This window comes from Bos javanicus, chromosome 19 (genome assembly GCF_032452875.1).
Source record: "Bos javanicus breed banteng chromosome 19, ARS-OSU_banteng_1.0, whole genome shotgun sequence".
In the NCBI taxonomy this organism is placed as follows: Eukaryota; Metazoa; Chordata; class Mammalia; order Artiodactyla; family Bovidae; genus Bos; species Bos javanicus.
In genome coordinates, this window is record NC_083886.1 from 54349104 (window position 1) to 54368415 (window position 19312).

The 19312-nt window shown below is 45.0% G+C and overlaps 1 long non-coding RNA gene across 4 annotated transcripts in view; it reads left to right on the forward strand.

Moving 5' to 3' along the window:
- Positions 1-19312, forward strand: part of LOC133232800 (uncharacterized) — a 32124-nt gene that overhangs the window by 8883 nt on the left and 3929 nt on the right. For all 4 annotated transcript variants that reach the window (XR_009731460.1, XR_009731458.1, XR_009731459.1 and 1 more), the window contains one exon: positions 18877-18979. This is a non-coding gene — a long non-coding RNA (uncharacterized LOC133232800). The remainder of the gene's footprint in view (positions 1-18876; positions 18980-19312) is intronic.

Here is a 19312-nt window from a genome sequence, read left to right on the forward strand (position 1 = left end):
AAATAACTTCTCATTTTTTGGTTATATCTACATACAAGTTTTTCTTATCACAACTATCATAACCACAACAGTTTTCTTTCTTTCTTTGGTACAATTTTTCATTTATCCTCTGGTTAATAATTGCTTAGGTTTTCCCTGGCCCTCCAGCATACCTCCGCATGCAACCTTCCATGAGGTCAGTCCTGTCAGATAAGTTGGTCAGCCCTCTGAAGTTGCCCTGGAGCCTTCTGACACCTGCCCCAGCCGGTATGGGCTGCTCCAGGCTTGCTGCATGGCCCTTGTTCAGGACTTTCCTTTGCTCACTCCTGTGATGGAGCCCATGCTTCTTAGACCTTGGGCTTCGTCCTTTTGTTTCCTACCTATTCTTGGTGGAGCTCATTCTCTTATAACACCTGAGATGTCTTATTCTTTTCCCATATTCAGTTTGAATGTAGACTCCTGGTTTTGAAATTATTTTTACCTAGAATTTTGAAGGCATTTTCCTGCTGAATTCTGGTTTCCATGCTGCTGTTGAGTAGTCTGATGCCATTCAAATTTTTGATCCTATTTTATGACCTGGTTTTCTTCTCTCTGGAAGCTTTTATCCTTGGTGTTCTAAAATGTCATAAAGATATGCCTTTGTTCTTTTATTGTTTGGATACTTTGTATGCTCTTCAATCTGAAGGCTCATGCCTTTCAGTTCTGGGAAGATTTCTGGTATTATTTCTTTGATAATTTTATTCTCTTGATTTTCTCTGAGCTTTCTTTCTGAAATTCTTATTTGTCAGATATTGGACCTCCTGGCTTCATCATCTAGTTCTTTAATTAGAAAAAAAAAATCTCCTATTGTACATTTCTTTGCCTTTTTGTTCTACTTTCTGGAAACTTTAACTTCATTTTCCAAGGCTTCTATTGACTTTAATTTATAGTATTATATTTGTTACTTCGAGGCATTCTTGTTCTTTAATGGTTTCTTCTTGTTTCATGGACTGTAATAGCTTTTCTCATCTCTGTGAACATATTAATGGTACATTCTTTGAAGTTTTCTTCTCTTTGTGAAGTATGTACCTATACTACTTATCTGGTGCTGTGTAACAAATCACCCTAAACACGGTGGCATAAAAGGACAAACATGTCTTATCTCACAGTTTCTGTGGGCCGGGTATCTGGTAGGGCCTAGCTGGGTGGTTCTGGCTCAGGGTGAATTTGTAGCTAATGTGTCATCTAGGACTAAAGTCATTTAAGGCTTCAGTGGAGATGAAGGATCTGCTTTCAAGCTCAGTCATTTGGTTGATGGCCAGAGCCCTAAATTCCTCAGCACACGGGCTTCTCCATATGGCTGCTGGACATAGCAGTTGGCTTCTTCCAAAGTTAGTGAGAGGGAGAGAGAGAACCAAGATGGAGGCTATGCTGCTTTTTATAACCTAATCTCAGAAGTAACCACCGTCTCTTCTGTCATGATACAGTGTGGGAGAGAGGACTCAAGGATGTGAGTAACAGGAGACTGCCATCGAGGAGGCAGCTGACTACCCCGGCACTTGTTCCGAAGTTCCCCTAATTTCTTACTTGGGTCTCTGTTGTCCATGATGGAGGCTTGTCTTGAATATTTGGTGATCTCTCCCTCTGACTTCTTATATTTTCAGCACGCAAGTTGATTGGAGGCTGTGTGTATATGCCTATGTGGGGAGCTTGTAGACTGTCTCTGTAAGATTACTCCAGAAGTCAATCTTGTTATGAAGAGTTGAGGGTAAGCTGTTTATTTGGAAGGGGAAGGAAACCCCACTAGGGGAGTGGGGTTTTAGAACATGGAAAGGAAGGAGGCCAAGAGAGGGTATGATATTAAGTCATGCACTGAAGCATGTGTTTGGAACTTGGTCCTGCCGAGAACTCTGAGAAGTGGGGCAAAGCACATACCTCAGAAGGATCCTACCAGGATGATGTTGATGGAGCTTGGCTACTGGTGCCTGAGTCATTGCCTGAGGGCCGTGGGGGAGAGGGAGGGTGAGCATCAGGACCCGTCCGCCTGCTGCAAGAGGGCAGAGCAATCCTCTGAGGTTTTAGGGAAACTATCAGGCACACGATCCAGACGCCACTGTTGGAGTCTGAAGCACCTGGACGTGGCTAAGAGACATGTGACAGAGACAGTGACCACGGGCTTTGCTGTAGGGCACGGTTCCCACCCCTTTTTGGCACAATTTTTCCAGACTCAGAGAGGGGATAGTTTCAGGATGATTCAAGTGCATTATGTTTATTGTGCATTTATTTCTATTATTATTACATCAACTCCACCTAAGATCATCAGGCATTAGATCTTGGAGGTTTGGGACCCCTGCTGTAGGATGATTATATTTGTAGGTCTTTTCTCTGGGACAGCTTTTATTCTCTGCAGAGAGGGATCCTCTGATGGCTTGCTTTGGATGGGGTTGGGGTGTGGGGATAGGTCTGGCTTCTGGTGCTCTGGGACTGGTAGCAGAGGCCAGCTGGGTGGGGCTGTCACCCTCAGTGTGGAGACTTCTATTCCATATGCCTCTGTTCAGCACTGTGCTTGATCTCATCTCCTTTGAGCTGGCATCCCCAAGCCTGGGGTCTCTCTGATTCACTCCCTACAAGAATGAGCCTCAGGTCTCTGTGGGCTGGGCAAGGGTGCCTCGTTGTATGGAGGTGGGTAGGGTCCAATTTCACCCTGGCCTTCAAAGTATCCAGTTTCCATGATTTGGGGGAGGTCTTTGGGGGCACATCAGCTGGGTGCTGTCCCTTAACTCCAGCTTGCAGTTCTCTAGCTCTGCCTTCTCCATCCCAGGGTCCCCCAGCCTTTCTCTCTCAGCCACTTGACTTCATCATGACTGGGGATTCCACATCTCTCATTCATTGTGAGGTTGTCTTGCCCCCTCCCTCATCTTGCTAGTCCTGTTCTGGGAGGCCCACACCTGGAAAGTCGCTGGACGAGTGGAACTGGGCAAGAGCTGGGCCAGGGCAGGGCAGCCCAAGCTGTTGGTGAGCAGGGTAGAGGATTGAGGAGGAGACTGAGGTCAGGGTAGACAAACCTTGAGGTCACCAGGCCCTGGTCTGTGCCCGCGTCTGGAGGCCCAGTTCAGTTGGGGGAGGGAGGGCTGGTGGGCTGGGGTGGTCTGGTTGTCTGTGCTTGTTTGCTGCCCCCACGGGTTGTCTGCACGATCTCCTGAGGTTGAGGAGGTCGCTGGGGGCTGACTCTGGACCAGACCTGCTCGCATCTGATAGTGCCAGCGGGGGAGGTAGCTATGTTTAGAAGTAATTACTCTATCTGTGCAGAAGCATTGGAACATCCTCCCTGGCAGTGGCAGGAATTAGCTCGAGGCATCACTGCTGGAGCAGCAGCAACTTCTTTGCTGGACTGTCCTGCTTTCCTTCCTGGGAAATGGGGGACTGCGCTGAAGCAGGGAGAGGGATGGGTCCTGGAAGTGGTGGGAGAGAGAAACCTGCCCACGCTCAGAGAACTGGGTTATTCCTGTGAGCCATTGCTATGGATATGTTAAACCATCTGCAGCAGACAGCCTGGGAGGGATGCTGATGGCAGTCATTTACTTAACAATTGCTTATTAAAGGTGTCTGATTGCTGAACAGGGTTCTAGGTGCCTGGGATACGGCTTAGTTGTGAGCCAAGTCCTTGTCATTCTAGTGGACAGGGACAGGCAACACGTGCACACACACACACACACACACACACACACACACAAAAGCAGGTGGAAGTAAAGTTGAGAGGTGTTGCTGCTCCACATTAGGCAGGCCCCTCTGCTAAGGGAACACTGTGCAAAGACCTGACTGAGGCCAGTGAGTGACCTGTGCTCTTCTGGGGAAGAGTGTTCCAGGAAGCTGGAGCAGCAAGTGCAAGGGCCCTGTGGCTGGAGGGTGGTTGCAGGATGGACGGACAGTGAGGGGGCATGTACTCCTTGTTAACCCCTGCAAGGTGAATGCCCATCTGCTTTGAATGCTGGTGTGCCTGCTTCAGATTCATATGTTAGAACCTTAAGCCCAATGTGATGGCATTTGGAGGTGGGGCCTTTGGAAGGTGATTAAGTCATAAGTGTGGAAACTGGATCATTGCCTTTTAAGAGACCCAGAGAGCTCCCTCATCCCTTCCACTGTGTTTGGACACAGTGAGAAGATGGTTATCTATGAACCAGGAAGCAGAACTTCACCCCAAACTGAATCTAAAACGGAATCTACCAGCACCTTGCTCCTATAAATGTGAGAGAGATTCCTGCTGTTTATAAGGCCCCCAGGCTATGGTATTCTGCTAGAGCAGCCCCAATAGACTGACACACTATTGTTACCAAACAATTTCATGCTTCATGTCAGAGATGAAGACGGAAGGGGTCTACATTGCTCTTCGGACCCCTGCCTCCAGAGACTAAGTGGGGGCCCCTGGGCTTGAATGACAGAGGATGCTTTGGGCTGGCCAGGCCTCCCTGGGGTCTGGAGGGCAGACTGTGGGTGCTTGGCCTGGAGGTGGTTGCATTTCAGAGTAAGAAGGTGAGGACGGTGAGTACATGCAGCTCTGTCATGTGATGGACTTGCATCTCTGCAGCATCGAGAGCAGAGGAGGGGGCTCGAGGTGGATGCAGGTCCTGGCCCTGAAGCCACCCTGCTCCTGAGGGTGCTTTGTCACTGCTGGTGTCCATGTAGGAGGGCCCGGACGGGCAGCTGAGATGCTGAGCTCTGTGTTTTGTAGGGAAACCAGTCAGGGTTGGGGGCATCCCAGGGGCTCCTAGTATGAAAAGGGCTTCCTGGCGGGTGCTGGCACTCTCCCTTTGTCTGCAGTCTGTTTTGTCTCCCTCCACTGCTTCTCTGCTCTGACTCAGTTTCCAGGTTTTCCTTTTTCTTTTCTTTTTTTGTATTGAAGTACAGTTAATTTTCAATGTTGTGTTAGTTTCTGGTGTATCGCAAAGTGATTCAGTTATACATATATATGCATATTCTTTTTCATATTATTTTCCATTATGATTTATTAAAGATATTGAATATAGTTCCCCATGCTATGCAGTAGGACCTTGTCGTTTATTTATTTATTTTTTAAAAATATGTATTTCTTTGGTTGGGCCAGGTCTTAGTTGTGTCGTAAGGGATCTTTTGTTAAGTGCACAGACTCTAATTGTGGCACATGGGCTCCAGAGTACATGGGCTCAGTAGTTGCATCACACAAGCTTAGTTGCTCCACAGTGTATGGAACCTTAGTTCCCTGACCAGGGATTGAACCACGTCCTTTGCATTGCAAGGTGGGTTCTTAACCACTGGACCCCCAGGGAAGTTCCTATCTATTTTAAATAGAGTAGTTTGTATCTGCTAATCCCAAGCTCCTAATTTATTTCTCCCCACTTTCTCTTTGGTAACCAGAAGTTTGTTTTCTATGTCTATGAGTCTATTCCTGTTTCATCAATAAGTTCATTTGAGTTGTAGTTTAGATTCCACATATAACTGATATCATATATATGATATATGATGTTATAAGATATCTTCTTTTTCTCACTTACTTCACTTAGTATGATAATGTCTATATTCATCCATATTGCTGCAAAGGGCATTATTTCATTCTTTTTTATGGCTGAGTAGTGTTCCATTGTGTATATAAACCAAATCTTCTTTAGCCATTTATCTATCCACGGACAGTTGGCTTCCATGTCCTGGCTGTTGTAAAGAGTGCTGCTGTGAACACTGGGGTGCATGTATCTTTTCATATTAGTTTTCTTTGGAAATATGCCCAGGAATGGTATTGCTGGATCATATGGCAATTCTATTTTTAGTTTTTGAAGGAACCTCTATACTGCTTTCCATAGTGGCCATACCAATTTACATTCCCACCAACAGTGTAGGAGGGTTTTCTTTTCTCCACACCCTCCAACATTTGTAATTTGTAGGAGAAGGCAGTGGCACCCCACTCCAGTACTGTTGCCTGGAAAATCCCATGGACGGAGGAGCCTGGTAGGCTGCAGTCCATGAGGTCGCTAAGAGTCAGACACGACTGAGTGACTTCACTTTCACTTTTCACTTTCATGCATTGGAGAAGGAAATGGCAACCCACTCCAGTGTTCTTGCCTGGAGAATCCCAGGGATGGGGGAGCCTGGTGGGCTGCCATCAGTGGGGTCGCACAGAGTCGGACACAACTGAAGCGACTTAGCAGCAGCAGCAGCAATGAAGGCTATTCTGACCAGTGCAAGGTGGTTTTTATTTTGTAGTTTTGATTTGCATTTCTCAAATAATTAGGCACATGAGCATCTTTTCATGTGCTTATTGGCCGTCTATCTTCTTAGGAGAAATGTCTATTTAGATCTTCTGCCCATTTTTTGATTCTGTTGTTCATTTTTTTTTTTTTTCTGTTATTGAGTTGTATGAGCTATTTGTATATTTTGGAAATTAAGCCCTTGTCAGTCACATTGTTTGCAAATATTTTCTCCCAGTCTGTAGGTTGTTTTTCATTTTGTTTATGGTTTCTTTTGTTATGCAAGCACTTAAAAGTTTGTTTAGGTCCCACTCGTTTATTTTTGTTTTATTTCTATCGCCTTGGGGGACTGACCTAAGAAAACATTGATACTATTTATGTCAGAGAATTTTTGCCTGTGTTCTCTTCTAGGAGTTTAATGGTGTTGTATCTTATATTTGTCTTTAAGCCATTTTGAGTCTATTTTTGTGTATGGTATGAAGGTGCATTCTAACTTCATTGTTTAGCATGCAGCTGTCCAGGCTTTTCTTAAATCAGTTCCAGCTGGTGAGACAGCTTTTACACTCCCCAAGGTGATAATGGGGCCTCTTCCTTGTTGAGTTTCCTGACAACACTCTCCAGTGAGCCATCAGTTTCTTCACGACCCTGGGGACATGCAGGCTCCGTTTTCAAGTACATCCTGGGGCTTGGCATGTGTGACAAAAGGCAGAGGGTGAGTTCCACAAGAAAAAAATCAGGTGTGCATTTTTTGGTACATAAAAGACAATCTGAAGCTTCTTTTCATGGAAAAGAGGTGGTGGGGGAGCAGGATGGAAAGATATAGAAACTCATCACCATGAATGAGCGGAGAGGGGAGAGACCAGAGGAGAAGGAATGTGCAAGAGAGTGAGAAAGAGAGAGTGGGGTGCACGTGGATGAGGCAGATGCAGAGATAAAATGCTTTCACAGGAGGTGCAGGAACATCAGTTTAAATCAAGGATGTCAAATGATTGCGGGTGCCTTTGAGTCTCTGACACACATGCCTCATGCCGGCTGCACGCACTCTTCATGTCTGTACACTCTTGACTGTTGGTTCTGGGCCTTCAGCGGGGGCATCTTGCCACTGCCTCTGCCTCCCCCCACTGCCTCTGCCTCCCGCATCCACTGTCAGAAGGACCCCTCCCCGTAGTCCTTAGTGGAAGCTTTGTTGCTACTGCCCTGCCTCCCTTCTCCCTGGCCCAGGTGGCTCTGTATCCTTAACAAAGGAGGCCATTGTGGTCCAGGTGGAAGGGTTTAAGTGAGAGACACACAAACTGGATGATGTCTGTAGGGGTGAGGAAAGCCAAGTGCTACGTGCCTGGACCCTAGGAGGTAAAGAAGAGAGGAGGCAGCACCAGGAAGATGAGCAAGATGAGGGAGCTACTTGCATCCTTCACCTGCCCCCCAGGGTCATCCTCGCTCTCAGAAAGCCCTCACCAGCCCCCCAGCTCCCTCGGCTTGGCTAGGCTGTTGGTGGATCCAGAGGCAGAAAGAGGGCTAGTGGTGGTGACTGAGTGATGGGGCAGCCAGAATGGGTGAGGCTGAATTGCAGAGAATCCTGACAGCTGCCAGGAAGGATCCAGGGTTTGAGGCTGTCCAGATTTGACCCTCAGCCTTGGGTGAGAAAGGGGAAGTCCTGGCTTTGAGGTCCTGGTGTGATGAGTTGGGTTGGGGGCTTCCCTTGAATCTGGATTTGATACCAGTTACAAAGAATTCCCAGGTCTTCATCCAGAGGCCATGCGATGGGGACATGCAGCTTGTGTTCATCAGGTTCTGTCCACTGTAGTTCTAGTTCCCCCTACACACATTGTACAAACTGGGGAGCAAGGAGCAGTGGTCTTTTCTCTAACACACATTCCCTGTGAAATGATGCTTCCTGGGAGTTACTTGTCTGTAACTTCCCCAATTACTGCACCCCCTCTCAGCCCTGCCCAGTGCCATGGTGACCCATGAGGTTTCTATTTTCTTTTTTACTGACCTGAAACTTGGTCCTCCTGGACAGAAAAGTCAGGGGCCACAATGTCTCACAGAATTGACCCAGGACAGCAAGCCCTGGGATCTCACTCCTCAGCAGTTCCTTGCCCCAACTACTATGTGGACGATGATAGGTGGATCTGGGAACATCACTCTGGAGTTTGATTCTTTATCTACTCCCACAAAATGCCAGAGACTATCTGGCTTACAAAGCTGGACTTCAGGGATACTGGCCATGTAGCAGAGGATTTAACCCTGTCCCAGGAGAAGTCAGTTTTTTGCCCTTGGCCCATTGAAAGTAATCTCTAAGCCCCTGGGATGTTCTGGTCATGGTTCGCCTGGCAGCTTTGGGCCATACCAACAAAGTGATATAAGGTGGAGCTCTGGGCCACAAAAACATGTGAGTGAATGTGGGTAGGAGTTTGGGTCATATGGTATAAGCTTGACTTCTAGAGGGACTAGACTGAGGTCAGCCTCGTGGGCACCAAAGTGCCTCCATGGTAGACTCCAGTAAAGAGTCTGGATCCCAAGGCTTGAGGGCTTTCCTGGTTGGCAATGTCACCACACATTGGTGCTATGGAAGCAGCACTGTCCTGACTCTAGGGAGAGGGGCAAGTGGAAGCCCCTACATTTTGTGTCTTCCTGGACTCCCTGGTTGACTTAAATCTCTATCTTTTCACTGAAATAAACCATAAACCGTAACCATGAGTCTAGCAGCTTTCTTGAGCCCCAAGTCCTTCCAGAAGATTATCAAACCCCAGCGTGGCCTTGAGGACCCCAGCTTGCACTTGGTGTCAGAAGTGAGGGAGGTTTTAAGACCTGCTGCCTGACTACAGGCCACCATTGTGGTGATTCCCGACTGCTCCCAGACTTTATTTTTTTTTATTTTTACAGTTTTATTTATTTATTTTTGGCTGTGCTCAGTCTTCATCGTTGTGTGTGGGCTTTCTCTAGCTGCAGCGAGCGAGGGCTACTCTCTAACTGCAGTTCATGGGCTTCTCACTGCAATATCTTCTCTTGTTGCAGAGCATGGGCTCTAGGGTGTGCGGACTTCAGTAGTTTAGCTGCCCTGAGGAATGTGGAGTCTTCCTAGGCCAGGATCAAACCCATGTCCCCTGCATTGGCAGGTGAATTCTTAACCACTCACCCACCAGGGAAGTCCTACTTCTGGACTTTAATAGCTCTCCAACTGGTCTGTTTTTCTCACCCCAGTCAGTTCTAGTGCTGCAGCCAGAATGGGCATTTAAAACTGTCAGTCCTCGCACATTTTCCCCTGCTGAAACCCTCCACTGTGCTGTATCTGCATGGACTCTAAAGGTTTGGGCATGAGCTAAAACCCTGGTATAATCTGGCTTTTGCTGACCCTCTCCAACCCCATCCCCTTGCCTACCACATTCCAGCCCCCCTCATTCCAATCCCCTTTGGTGTGTGGCACACACCTGAGCTCTTACCTGCTTTGGAGCTATCTCCCATGCTAATCTCTTTCTTGCTCTTTGAGCCTCGCCTAATGTTAGCCTTTTCGGGAAAGTTCAGGGCATCTCATCCGCCATCTCAGAATCTATTCACAGCTTGCCCAGCACCCCTCTCAGTGTGGACTCATACACTTACATTGTTACCTTTCCTGTTTATTTCTGCTCTTTCCATGCTGGACATCCCTCAAAGGCAGAGATTTTGTGTGTATTTTATTTGCAGTTGTAGATCTTGTGTGTAGATCCTGAACCCAGCATCAGGTGGCTAATCAAACCCTGCTTGTTGGAGCAATGAGTGACCTTCCACCATAGCTACCGCATGGCTAACCTTCACCAGCACTAGCTGGTGGTGCCCCAGCCTCCTTGACCAAACTCCCCACCGATGTGGTCCCAAGCCACATGCTCCTGTGGGTCCTGATAGATGTCCTGGCTCCTGGGGTGTGTGTGTGTGTGTGTGTGTGTGTGTGTGTGTGTATTGTCCCTTTCCTTCCACTTTCCTGGTTGGATTATGGTGTGACTTAAATGGCACCCCACTCCAGTAGTCTTGCCTGGAAAATCCCATGGGTGGAGGAGCTTGGTAGGCTGCAGTCCATGAGGTCGCTAAGAGTTGGACACGACTGAGAGACTTCACTTTGACTTTTCACTTTCATGCATTGGAGAAGGAAATGGCAACCTATTCCATTATTCTTGCCTGGAGAATCCCAGGGACGGGGGAGCCTGGTGGGCTGCCGTCTATGGGGTCACACAGAGTTGGACACGACTGAAGTGACTTAGCAGCAGCAGCAGTAACCTAGTTATAGGCCTGATGGCAGGAGGGTGGGCAGGGGCAGACCCTGAGTTCAGCACATGTTGTCTTACGTGGGAGAGAGTTTCACATTGTCTTCAAGCAGGAGGAATGGTATGCTTTTCTATGCATCCGTCCTCGATTTTTGTGTCCCACAGAGTTTCTTCTGCCTCTTTGTTGTATTCTGGAGCTCCATCATTGCTGTTTTCATTGGTATCTAGTTGTTTATTCATTGTTTTTTGGAGGAAGATGAGCACTGAGATCTTCTAGTTCTCCATCTTGCTGTCATTACTGGAGAGTTTTTCCCCAGAGATTCAGCACATGATCTGTTTGGTGAATAGTCTGTGTACATTTGGAAAGAATAAGTATCTGCAATTGCTGGATTTAGTGTTCTGTAAATGTCAATTAGGTCCACATGGTTCATGTCTGTGTCTTCTATTTCCTTACTGATTTTCGTTGACTTGTTCTATCAACAGTTGATGGAGGGGTGTTAGAATCTCCAACTATAATTGTGGAACTCTCTCTTTAATTCTTTCAATTTTTGCCTTATGTATTTTGAAATTTTGCAATTTGATCCTTCAGGCTTGTGAATTTTATACTTTTCCTAATAAATTAACTCTTTTTTTAAATTATGGAGCATTACTGTCTTCAAGCTTAGTTAATCTGTTATTAATATAACCCCTCTGGCCTTCTTTTTATTGTTTGCCTAGTATCATTTTATTTTTTTAATTAATTAATTATTTTATTTTTGTTTTGGAGGCTAATTACTTTACAGTATTATATTGGTTTTGCCATACATTGACATGAATCTGTCACAGGTGTACATGTGTTCCCCATCCTGAACCCCCTTCCTTCCCCATCCCATCCCTCTGGGTAATCCCAGTGCGCCAGCCCCGAGCACCCTGTCCCATGCATCACACCTGGATTGGTGATCCATTTCACATATGATAATATACATGTTTCAATGCCATTCTACCAAACCATCCCACCCTTACCCTCTCCCACAGAGTCCAAAAGACTGTTCTATACATCTGTGTCTCTTTTGCTATCTCACATACAGGGTTGTTGTTACCATCTTTCTAAATTTCATATATATGTGTTCAGTTCAGTTCAGTTCAGTCACTCAGTCATGTCTGACTCTTTGCAACCCCATGAATCGCAGCACACCAGGCCTCCCTGTCCATCATCAACTCCCGGAACTCACGTAGACTCACATCCATCGAGTCAGGATGCCATCCAGCCATCTCATCCTCTGTCGTCCCCTTCTCCTCCTGCCCCCAATCCCTCCCAGCATCACGGTCTTTTCAAGTGAGTCAGCTCTTCACATCAGGTGGCCAAAGTATTGGAGTGTCAGCTTCAGCATCAGTCCTTCCAATGAATATTCAGGACTGATTTCCTTTAGGATAGACTGGTTGGATCTCCTTGCAGTCCAAGGGACTCTCAAAAGTCTTCTCCAACACCACAGTTCAAAAGCATCAATTCTTCGGTGCTCAGCCTTCTTCACAGTTCAACTCTCACATCCATACATGACCACAGGAAAAACCATAGCCTTGACTAGACAGACCTTTGTTGGCAAAGTAATGTCTCTGCTTTTGAATATGCTGTCTAGGTTGGTCATAACTTTCCTTCCAAGGAGTAAGCTTCTTTTAATTTCATGGCTGCAGTCACCATCTGCAGTGATTTTGGAGCCCCAAAAATAAAGTCTGACACTGTTTCCACTGTTTCCCCATCTATTTCCCATATATGTGTTAGTATATTGTATTGGTGTTTTTCTTTCTGGCTTACTTCACTGTGTATAATAGGCTCCAGTTTCATCCATCTCATTAGAACTGATTCAAATGTATTCTTTTTAATGGCTGAGTAATACTCAACTGTGTATATGTACCACAGCTTTCTTATCCATTCATCTGCTGATGGACATCTAGGTTGCTTCCATGTCCTGGCTATTATAAACAGTGCTGCGATGAACATTGGGGTACACGTGTCCCTTTCAATTCTGGTTTCCTCAGTGTGTATGCCCAGCAGTGGGATTGCTGGGTCATATGGCAGTTCTATTTCCAGTTTTTTAAGGAATCTCCACACTGTTCTCTATAGTGGCTGTACCCTAGTATCATTTTAAACTGTTCTACTTTCAGTCTTTTCCTGTTGCTGACAACCTCTGCTTTTTCACTGGGGTGTGTAGTACATTTATATTTAATCAGTGATATGGCCAGAATTAAGTCTATAATTTTGCTGTTTGTGTTCCTGGTTATTGTTCATTTATACCTCGTTTTCTTCCTTCATTTTGGTTAATTTATTCTCCACTTGATAGCTCAGTTGGTAAAGAATCTGCCTGCAATGTAGGAGACCCAGGTTCAATTCCTGGGTTGGGAAGATCCACTGGAGAAGGGATAGACTACCCACTCCAGTATTTTTGGGCTTCCCTTGTGGTTCAGCTGGTAAAGAATCCACCTGCAATGCAGGAGACCTGGGTTCGATCCCTAGGTTGGGAAGATCCCCTGGAGAAGGGAAAGGCTACCCACTCCAGTATTCTGGCCTGGAGAATTCCATGGGCTGTATAGTCCATGGAGCAGCAAAGAGTTGGACACGATTGAGCGACTTTCACTTAATCTGTTAATTTATATATTACCTTTGTAGACTTATCCACTGCACTTTTTTAGTGGCTTCTCTAGGGAGGACTATATATATATATATAACTTTATATATATATATAGTTATATTATATATAATATATTACAAATATATATATGTATTTAAAGGACTGAATGGGAGAAGTGATATCGTTCATACACGGTGGGGGAGATGTCTTAGAATTTAGCTGTTGAGCACCTCAATGTCTAGAGTTTGGGAAGGTGAAGGGAAACTAGCCAAGGTGACTGAGAAGGCCTCGATTAAGGTAAGAAAGCCTACAAAAGAGAAAGGTTACGTTTTTCTGCTGAGGTCAAACAAAAAGAGACTTTCTAGGGAAGTGAGTTAATGACTGTGTTCACACTGCCAGAGGAGGGGTGAGTGTGATCGGGGGTGAGGATTGACCATCGTGTTTGGCCATGTTGGTTGGGGTTGGGAGGGAGTCACTGGTAATCTTGGCAGAAGTTTTTCTTGGCAGAAGAGTGAAAAGAAAGTTGTTTAGAGTTACTTGAGGAGAGAATGAGAAGGGATGAAGTAGGAACAGCATGTAAAGACAACTCTTTTAAGAAATATTTCTTCAAAGGGGAGCAGAAAAGTAGTGCAGTTTTGAGGGAGATTTGCGTCAAGGGAGGGTTTTACTGTTGTTGTTGGGAGATACTAGTATTAATATTTAATGTTGTTGGAAGATACTAGCATATTTATACTAATGGAATGACTCAGGGCAGGGTAAAAAAACACATAATCTAAAATATAAACCACACTTATGCATAGATGTGTACTTATTAACAGTAATTATATTTTGATTGTGGGATCATGAATGATTTTTGTATTTGTCTCTGGTTGAAAATCTATACTTTATACTTTTTCCCTACAATAAGCTCATCTAACATTAAAAATAAAAAAGTGAAGTGGTGGAGATAATTAAATTCACCAAGAAAACCAGAGCTTTCTCATCTCTCTGAAAGCTTTTTTTTATTTTCGTATGAGCAACGTATGTTTGCTCACGGCAAAAACATTAAAACAGTATAGAAAAGTTAATAAGTAGAAACTAAAATCTCCCTGATTGACCCTCTCTTTTAATACCCAATTTCCACAGCTTAGTAAAGTTGGTGGTGTGTATTTCAGGAAAATTTCACACACACACACACACACACACACAGGCTTCCCTGGTGGCTCAGTGGTAAAGAATCTGCCTGCGATGCAGGAGACCTGGGTTTGATCCCTGGGTCAGGAAGATCCCCTGGAGGAAGGCATGGCAACCCACTCTATTACCCTAGAGAATTCCATGGACAGAGGAGCCTGACAAGTTGCAGTCCATAGGGTTGCACAGAGTCAGACAGAACTGAAGTGACTAAGCAGTATGTATACATATATTTATGAATATCCCTTTTCTCCCTACCTAAATAGGATTTTATATATATTGTTCTGGAACTTTCTTTGGAACCAGTGACCTATCAGCACATATGCATGCATGTGTACTCAGTTGCTCTGTTGTGTCCAACTCTTTGTGACCCCATGGACTGTAACCCATCAATCTCCTCTGTCTATGGCATTTTCCAGGTAAGAATACTGGAGCAAGTTATCATTTCCTCCTCCAGGGGATATTCCTGACCTAGGAATTGAACACATTTCTCCTGCATTGACAAGTGGATTCTTTACCATTGAGCTCCCTGGGAAGCCTCTTCAGCACATATAGGTCTTCCTTGTTTAAAACAAATGATTGTGGAATATGCCATCATGTGGGCATTTCAAAATTTATTTCCTAGTGGGTGGACCCTCTCCCTCCCAGTGTATTTCCTGCTACTACAATAATATTCACTTAATTTATTGTAAGTAAATGTTGGCTTACTTGTGAGAGTAAGTTAGTGGGATAGATCCCTGGAAATGGAATTGTTAAATCAAAAGGAATGTGCATTTAAAAACTAATGAGTATCACCAAATAGTCCTTCTGAAAGATTTTGCCAGTTTAGTCCATTTTCTGTGTATCATCTAGTATTGTGTATTGTTAACTATTTTGCAAATTTGAAACTTAATAATGGTCTCTTGATATTAGTTGAATTTCTTTATGAGGGAAGTTGAATATCTTTTCCTATGTTTAATGTTCATTTATATTTTTCTATGGACTAGTGATTTCACTACTGGTTGTCCTATACTTATTAATTTGCCAGAACTAGTGTCTGTCTACAATGTGGGAGACCCAGGTTCGATCCCTGGGCAGGGAAGATCCCCTGGAGAAGGAAATGGCAATCCACTGCAGTACTATTGCCTGGAAAATCCCATGGACAGAGGAGCCTGGTAGGCTACAGTCCATGGGGTCGCAAAGAGTCGGACACGACTGAGCAACTTCACTTTCACTTTCTATTTATGAAGGTGATCAATCTTTTTATCAGTTCAGTTCAGTCGCTCAGTCGTGTCTGACTCTGCGACCCCATGAACTGAAGCACGCCAGGCCTCCCTGTCCATCACCAACTCCTGGAGACTATCCAAACCCATGTTCATCAAGTCAGTGATGCCAACCAACCATCTCATCCTCTGTCGTCCCCTTTTCCTCCTGCCCTCAATCTTTCCCAGTATCACGGTCTTTTCAAATGAGTCAGCTTTTGGCATCAGGTGGCCAAAGTATTGGAGTTTCAGCTTCAACATCAGTCCTTCCACCGAACAACCAGGACTGATCTCCTTAAGGATGGACTGGTTGCAGTCCAAGGAACTCTCAAGAGTCTTCTCTAACACCACAGTTCAAAAGCATCAATTCTTCGGTGCTCAGCTTTCTTTATAGTCCAACTCTTAAATCCATACATGACCACTGGAAAAACCATAGCCTTGACTAGACAGACCTTTGTTGGCAAAGTAATGTCTCTGCTTTTTAATATGCTGTCTAGGCTGGTCATAACTTTCCTTCCAAGGAGTAAGTGGCTTTTGATTTAATGGCTGCAATCACCATCTGCAGCAATCTTGGAGCCAGAAAAATAAAGTCAGCCACTGTTTCCACTGTTTCCCCATCTATTTGCCATGAAATGATGGGACCAGATGCCATGATCTTCGTTTTCTGAATGTTGAGCTTGAAGCCAACTTTTTCACTCTCCTCTTTCACTTTCATCAAGAGGCTTTTGAGTTCCTCTTCACTTTCTGCCATAAGGGTGGTGTCATCTGCATATCTGAGGTTATTGATATTTCTCCCATCAATCTTGATTTCAGCTTGTGCTTCCTCCAGCCCAGCGTTTCTCATGATGTATTCTGCATATAAGTTAAAAAAGCAGGGTGACAATATACAGCCTTCACATACTCCTTTTCCTATTTGGAACCAGTCTGTTGTTCCATGTCCAGTTCTAACTGTTGCTTCCTGACCTGCATACAGGTTTCTCAAGAGGCAGGTCAGGTGGTCTAGTATTCCCATCTCTTTCAGAATTTTCCACAGTTTATTGTGATCTATATGGTCAAAGGCTTTGGCATAGTCAATAAAGCAGAAGTAGATGCTTTTCTGGAACTCTCGTGCTTTTCCCATGATCCAGCGGATGTTGGCAATTTGATCTCTGGTTCCTCTGCCTTTTCTAAAACCAGCTTGAACATCAGGAAGTTCACGGTTCACGTATTGCTGAAGCCTGGCTTGGAGAATTTTAAGCATTACTTAACTAGCGTGTGAGATGAGTGAAATTGTGCGGTAGTTTGATCATTCTTTCGCATTGCCTTTCTTTGGGACTAGAATGAAAACTGACCTTTTCCAGTCCTGTGGCCACTGCTGAGTTTTCCAAATTTGCTGGCATATTGAGTGCAGCAGTTTCACAGCATCATCTTCCAGGATTTGAAATAGCTCAACTGGAATTCTATCACCTCCACTAGCTTCATTCATAGTGATGCTTCTAAGACCCACCTGACTTCACATTCCAGGATGTTTGGCTGTAGGTGAGTGATCACACCATCATGATTATCTGGGTCGTGAAGATCTTTTTGTACAGTTCTTCTGTGTAGTCTTGCCACCTCTTCTTAATATCTCCTGCTTCTGTTAGGTCCCTACCATTCTGTCCTTTATTGAGCCCATCTTTCCATGAAGTGTTCCCTTGGTATCTCTAACTTTCTTGAAGAGATCTCTAGTCTTTCCCATTCTATTGTTTTCCTCTATTTCTTTGCACTGATCTCTGAGGAAGGCTTTCTTATCTCTCCTTGCTATTCTTTGGAACTCTGCATTCAAATGGGTATATCTTTCCTTTTCTCCTTTGCTTTTCACTTCTCTTCTTTTCACAGCTATTTGTAAGGCCTCCTCAGACAGCCATTTTGCTTTTTTGCATTTCTTTTTCTTGGGTATGGTCTTGATTCCTGTCTCCTGTACAATGTCATGAACCTCCGTCCATAGTTCATCAGGCACTCTATCTATCAGATCTAGTCCCTTCAATCTATTTCTCACTTCTACTGTATAGTCATAAAGGATTTGATTTAGATCATACCTGAATGGTCTAGTGGTTTTCTCCACTTTCTTCAATTTCAGTCTGAATTTGGCAATAAGTCAGCTCCCGGTCTTGTTTTTGGTGACTATATAGAGCTTCTCCATCTTTGGCTGCAAAGAATATAATCAATCTGATTTTGGTGTCAACCATCTGATGAGGTCCATGTGTAGAGTCTTCTCTTGTGTTGTTGGAAGAGGGTGTTTGCTATGACCAGTGTGTTCTCTTGGCAGAACTCTGTTAGCCTTTGCCCTGCTTGCTATATGTGATATAAATCTCTTCTCATTGTATTAATTTTTCTTTTAACTTTGTTGATAGTATTTATTTTTCTGATGCAAAAGTTTATCTTTTTGTCAAAACTCTTTTCCTTTTTTGGCTTCTGTGTTTTATATAATATTAAGTATTCTCCACTGCAAGATTTTAAAATAATTCATTTTATTATTGTCATGAAAGTGACTTTCTCTCAGTCTCCCCAGCTTTAAGCTCTGCATCCAGGGAAATAGTTTGAACGGGGGCAGGGAGGGGATGTGGCTTCACATGGCTGCATGTCACCTCACTTGGCCAGTGAAGCCATCAGGCCCCAGGCTTCCAGGACTCCTTTATAGCCATTCTTTCCAACCTCTCAAAGGGGTCGGAATGTTCAGGCTTCCAGTGTTCGGGTACCCATTTTTTGGGTACCTTTAAGAAGTGGCTCACGTGCCAAAGCCTGTGTGCAGGCTGAGTCTTAGGGATGCCAGGAAACCTCTGAATGCTCCAACCATTGACTGTAACCTTCCAAGCTTTGGGCCTGTCTCATCCATGCCTCAGAGCTTCTTCCTGAATTACAGAAGCAGAGAATTTTAGAACCAAGAGAAACCCTAGAGATCATCTAAGTCAGAGTCAATTTTATAGTCAGAGAAACAAGTGAAGTCAAGGATGTGTTGATAGTAAGTGACAGGCCAGGTCCCTTTGGACCAAGCGCTGACCCCTCGCCGCTCGCATCCTCTCTGAATCAGTTTCCTTGAAGGCTCCCCAAGGATGCTCCTGGGCATCCTGCAGCGTATCACCCACGCTCATTAGACGGAGATGAATGGTAGTGGGTGCTTTATGAACCCCTGGAGATGAGTCTTTGTAGGCTGGGAAAAGTGTCCACAGCTCAGTGTGCCCAGAAAGTCCACTTTGGACGTGGATTTGAGCCTGTCTTAGGGAAGAGCAATGGCAGACAGACTGCAGGTCCTCTGAAATGGAACACAGGGGCATACAAGATAGAAGTAGGGTTCACTCTGCTACTGGCTCTTGAGGACCTGCAGGGAGGGGTGGGACAGCACCCCCAGCCACTTGCCAGTGGTTCTGATGACAAAGCGGGCAGGGGCTGAGCCATGGTCAAGTACAGGGGAATCTGTGGTTCTTCACAGGCCAGTGTTCCGAAAACACAGGAGAGGCATTTGTTCTGGACTCTGGGACTCCCGTGGTCAGTCTTCCCTGCCTCCAATGGATACCTGAAGCCAGGAAAGCTACGTAAGCTCCACATCGAAGAAGCTGAGCCACCAAAGACTATGGGAGATAGGTTAAGAGCATCAGTAAGCTGGGACTGGCCTTTGGGTTATTTTATGAAGGTTTAGGTGCTTGAATAGGGGTTCCAGACTGGTATGGGGATCTGTTTTAACAGGGAACTAAGTGGGAGAGACAATGAAAAAAAGAAAATTGCAGACTTAGGGTTCTTTTCTTCCAAGAGTAGCATGTCAGGGGACACCGGCTCTGGGAAACTTCCAGTCGGAAGGGTCAGAAGGATGAGAGGAGCCTCACGATGTAAAATCCTACTGACCCTCCTGGCACTTGGTTTATTTTAAT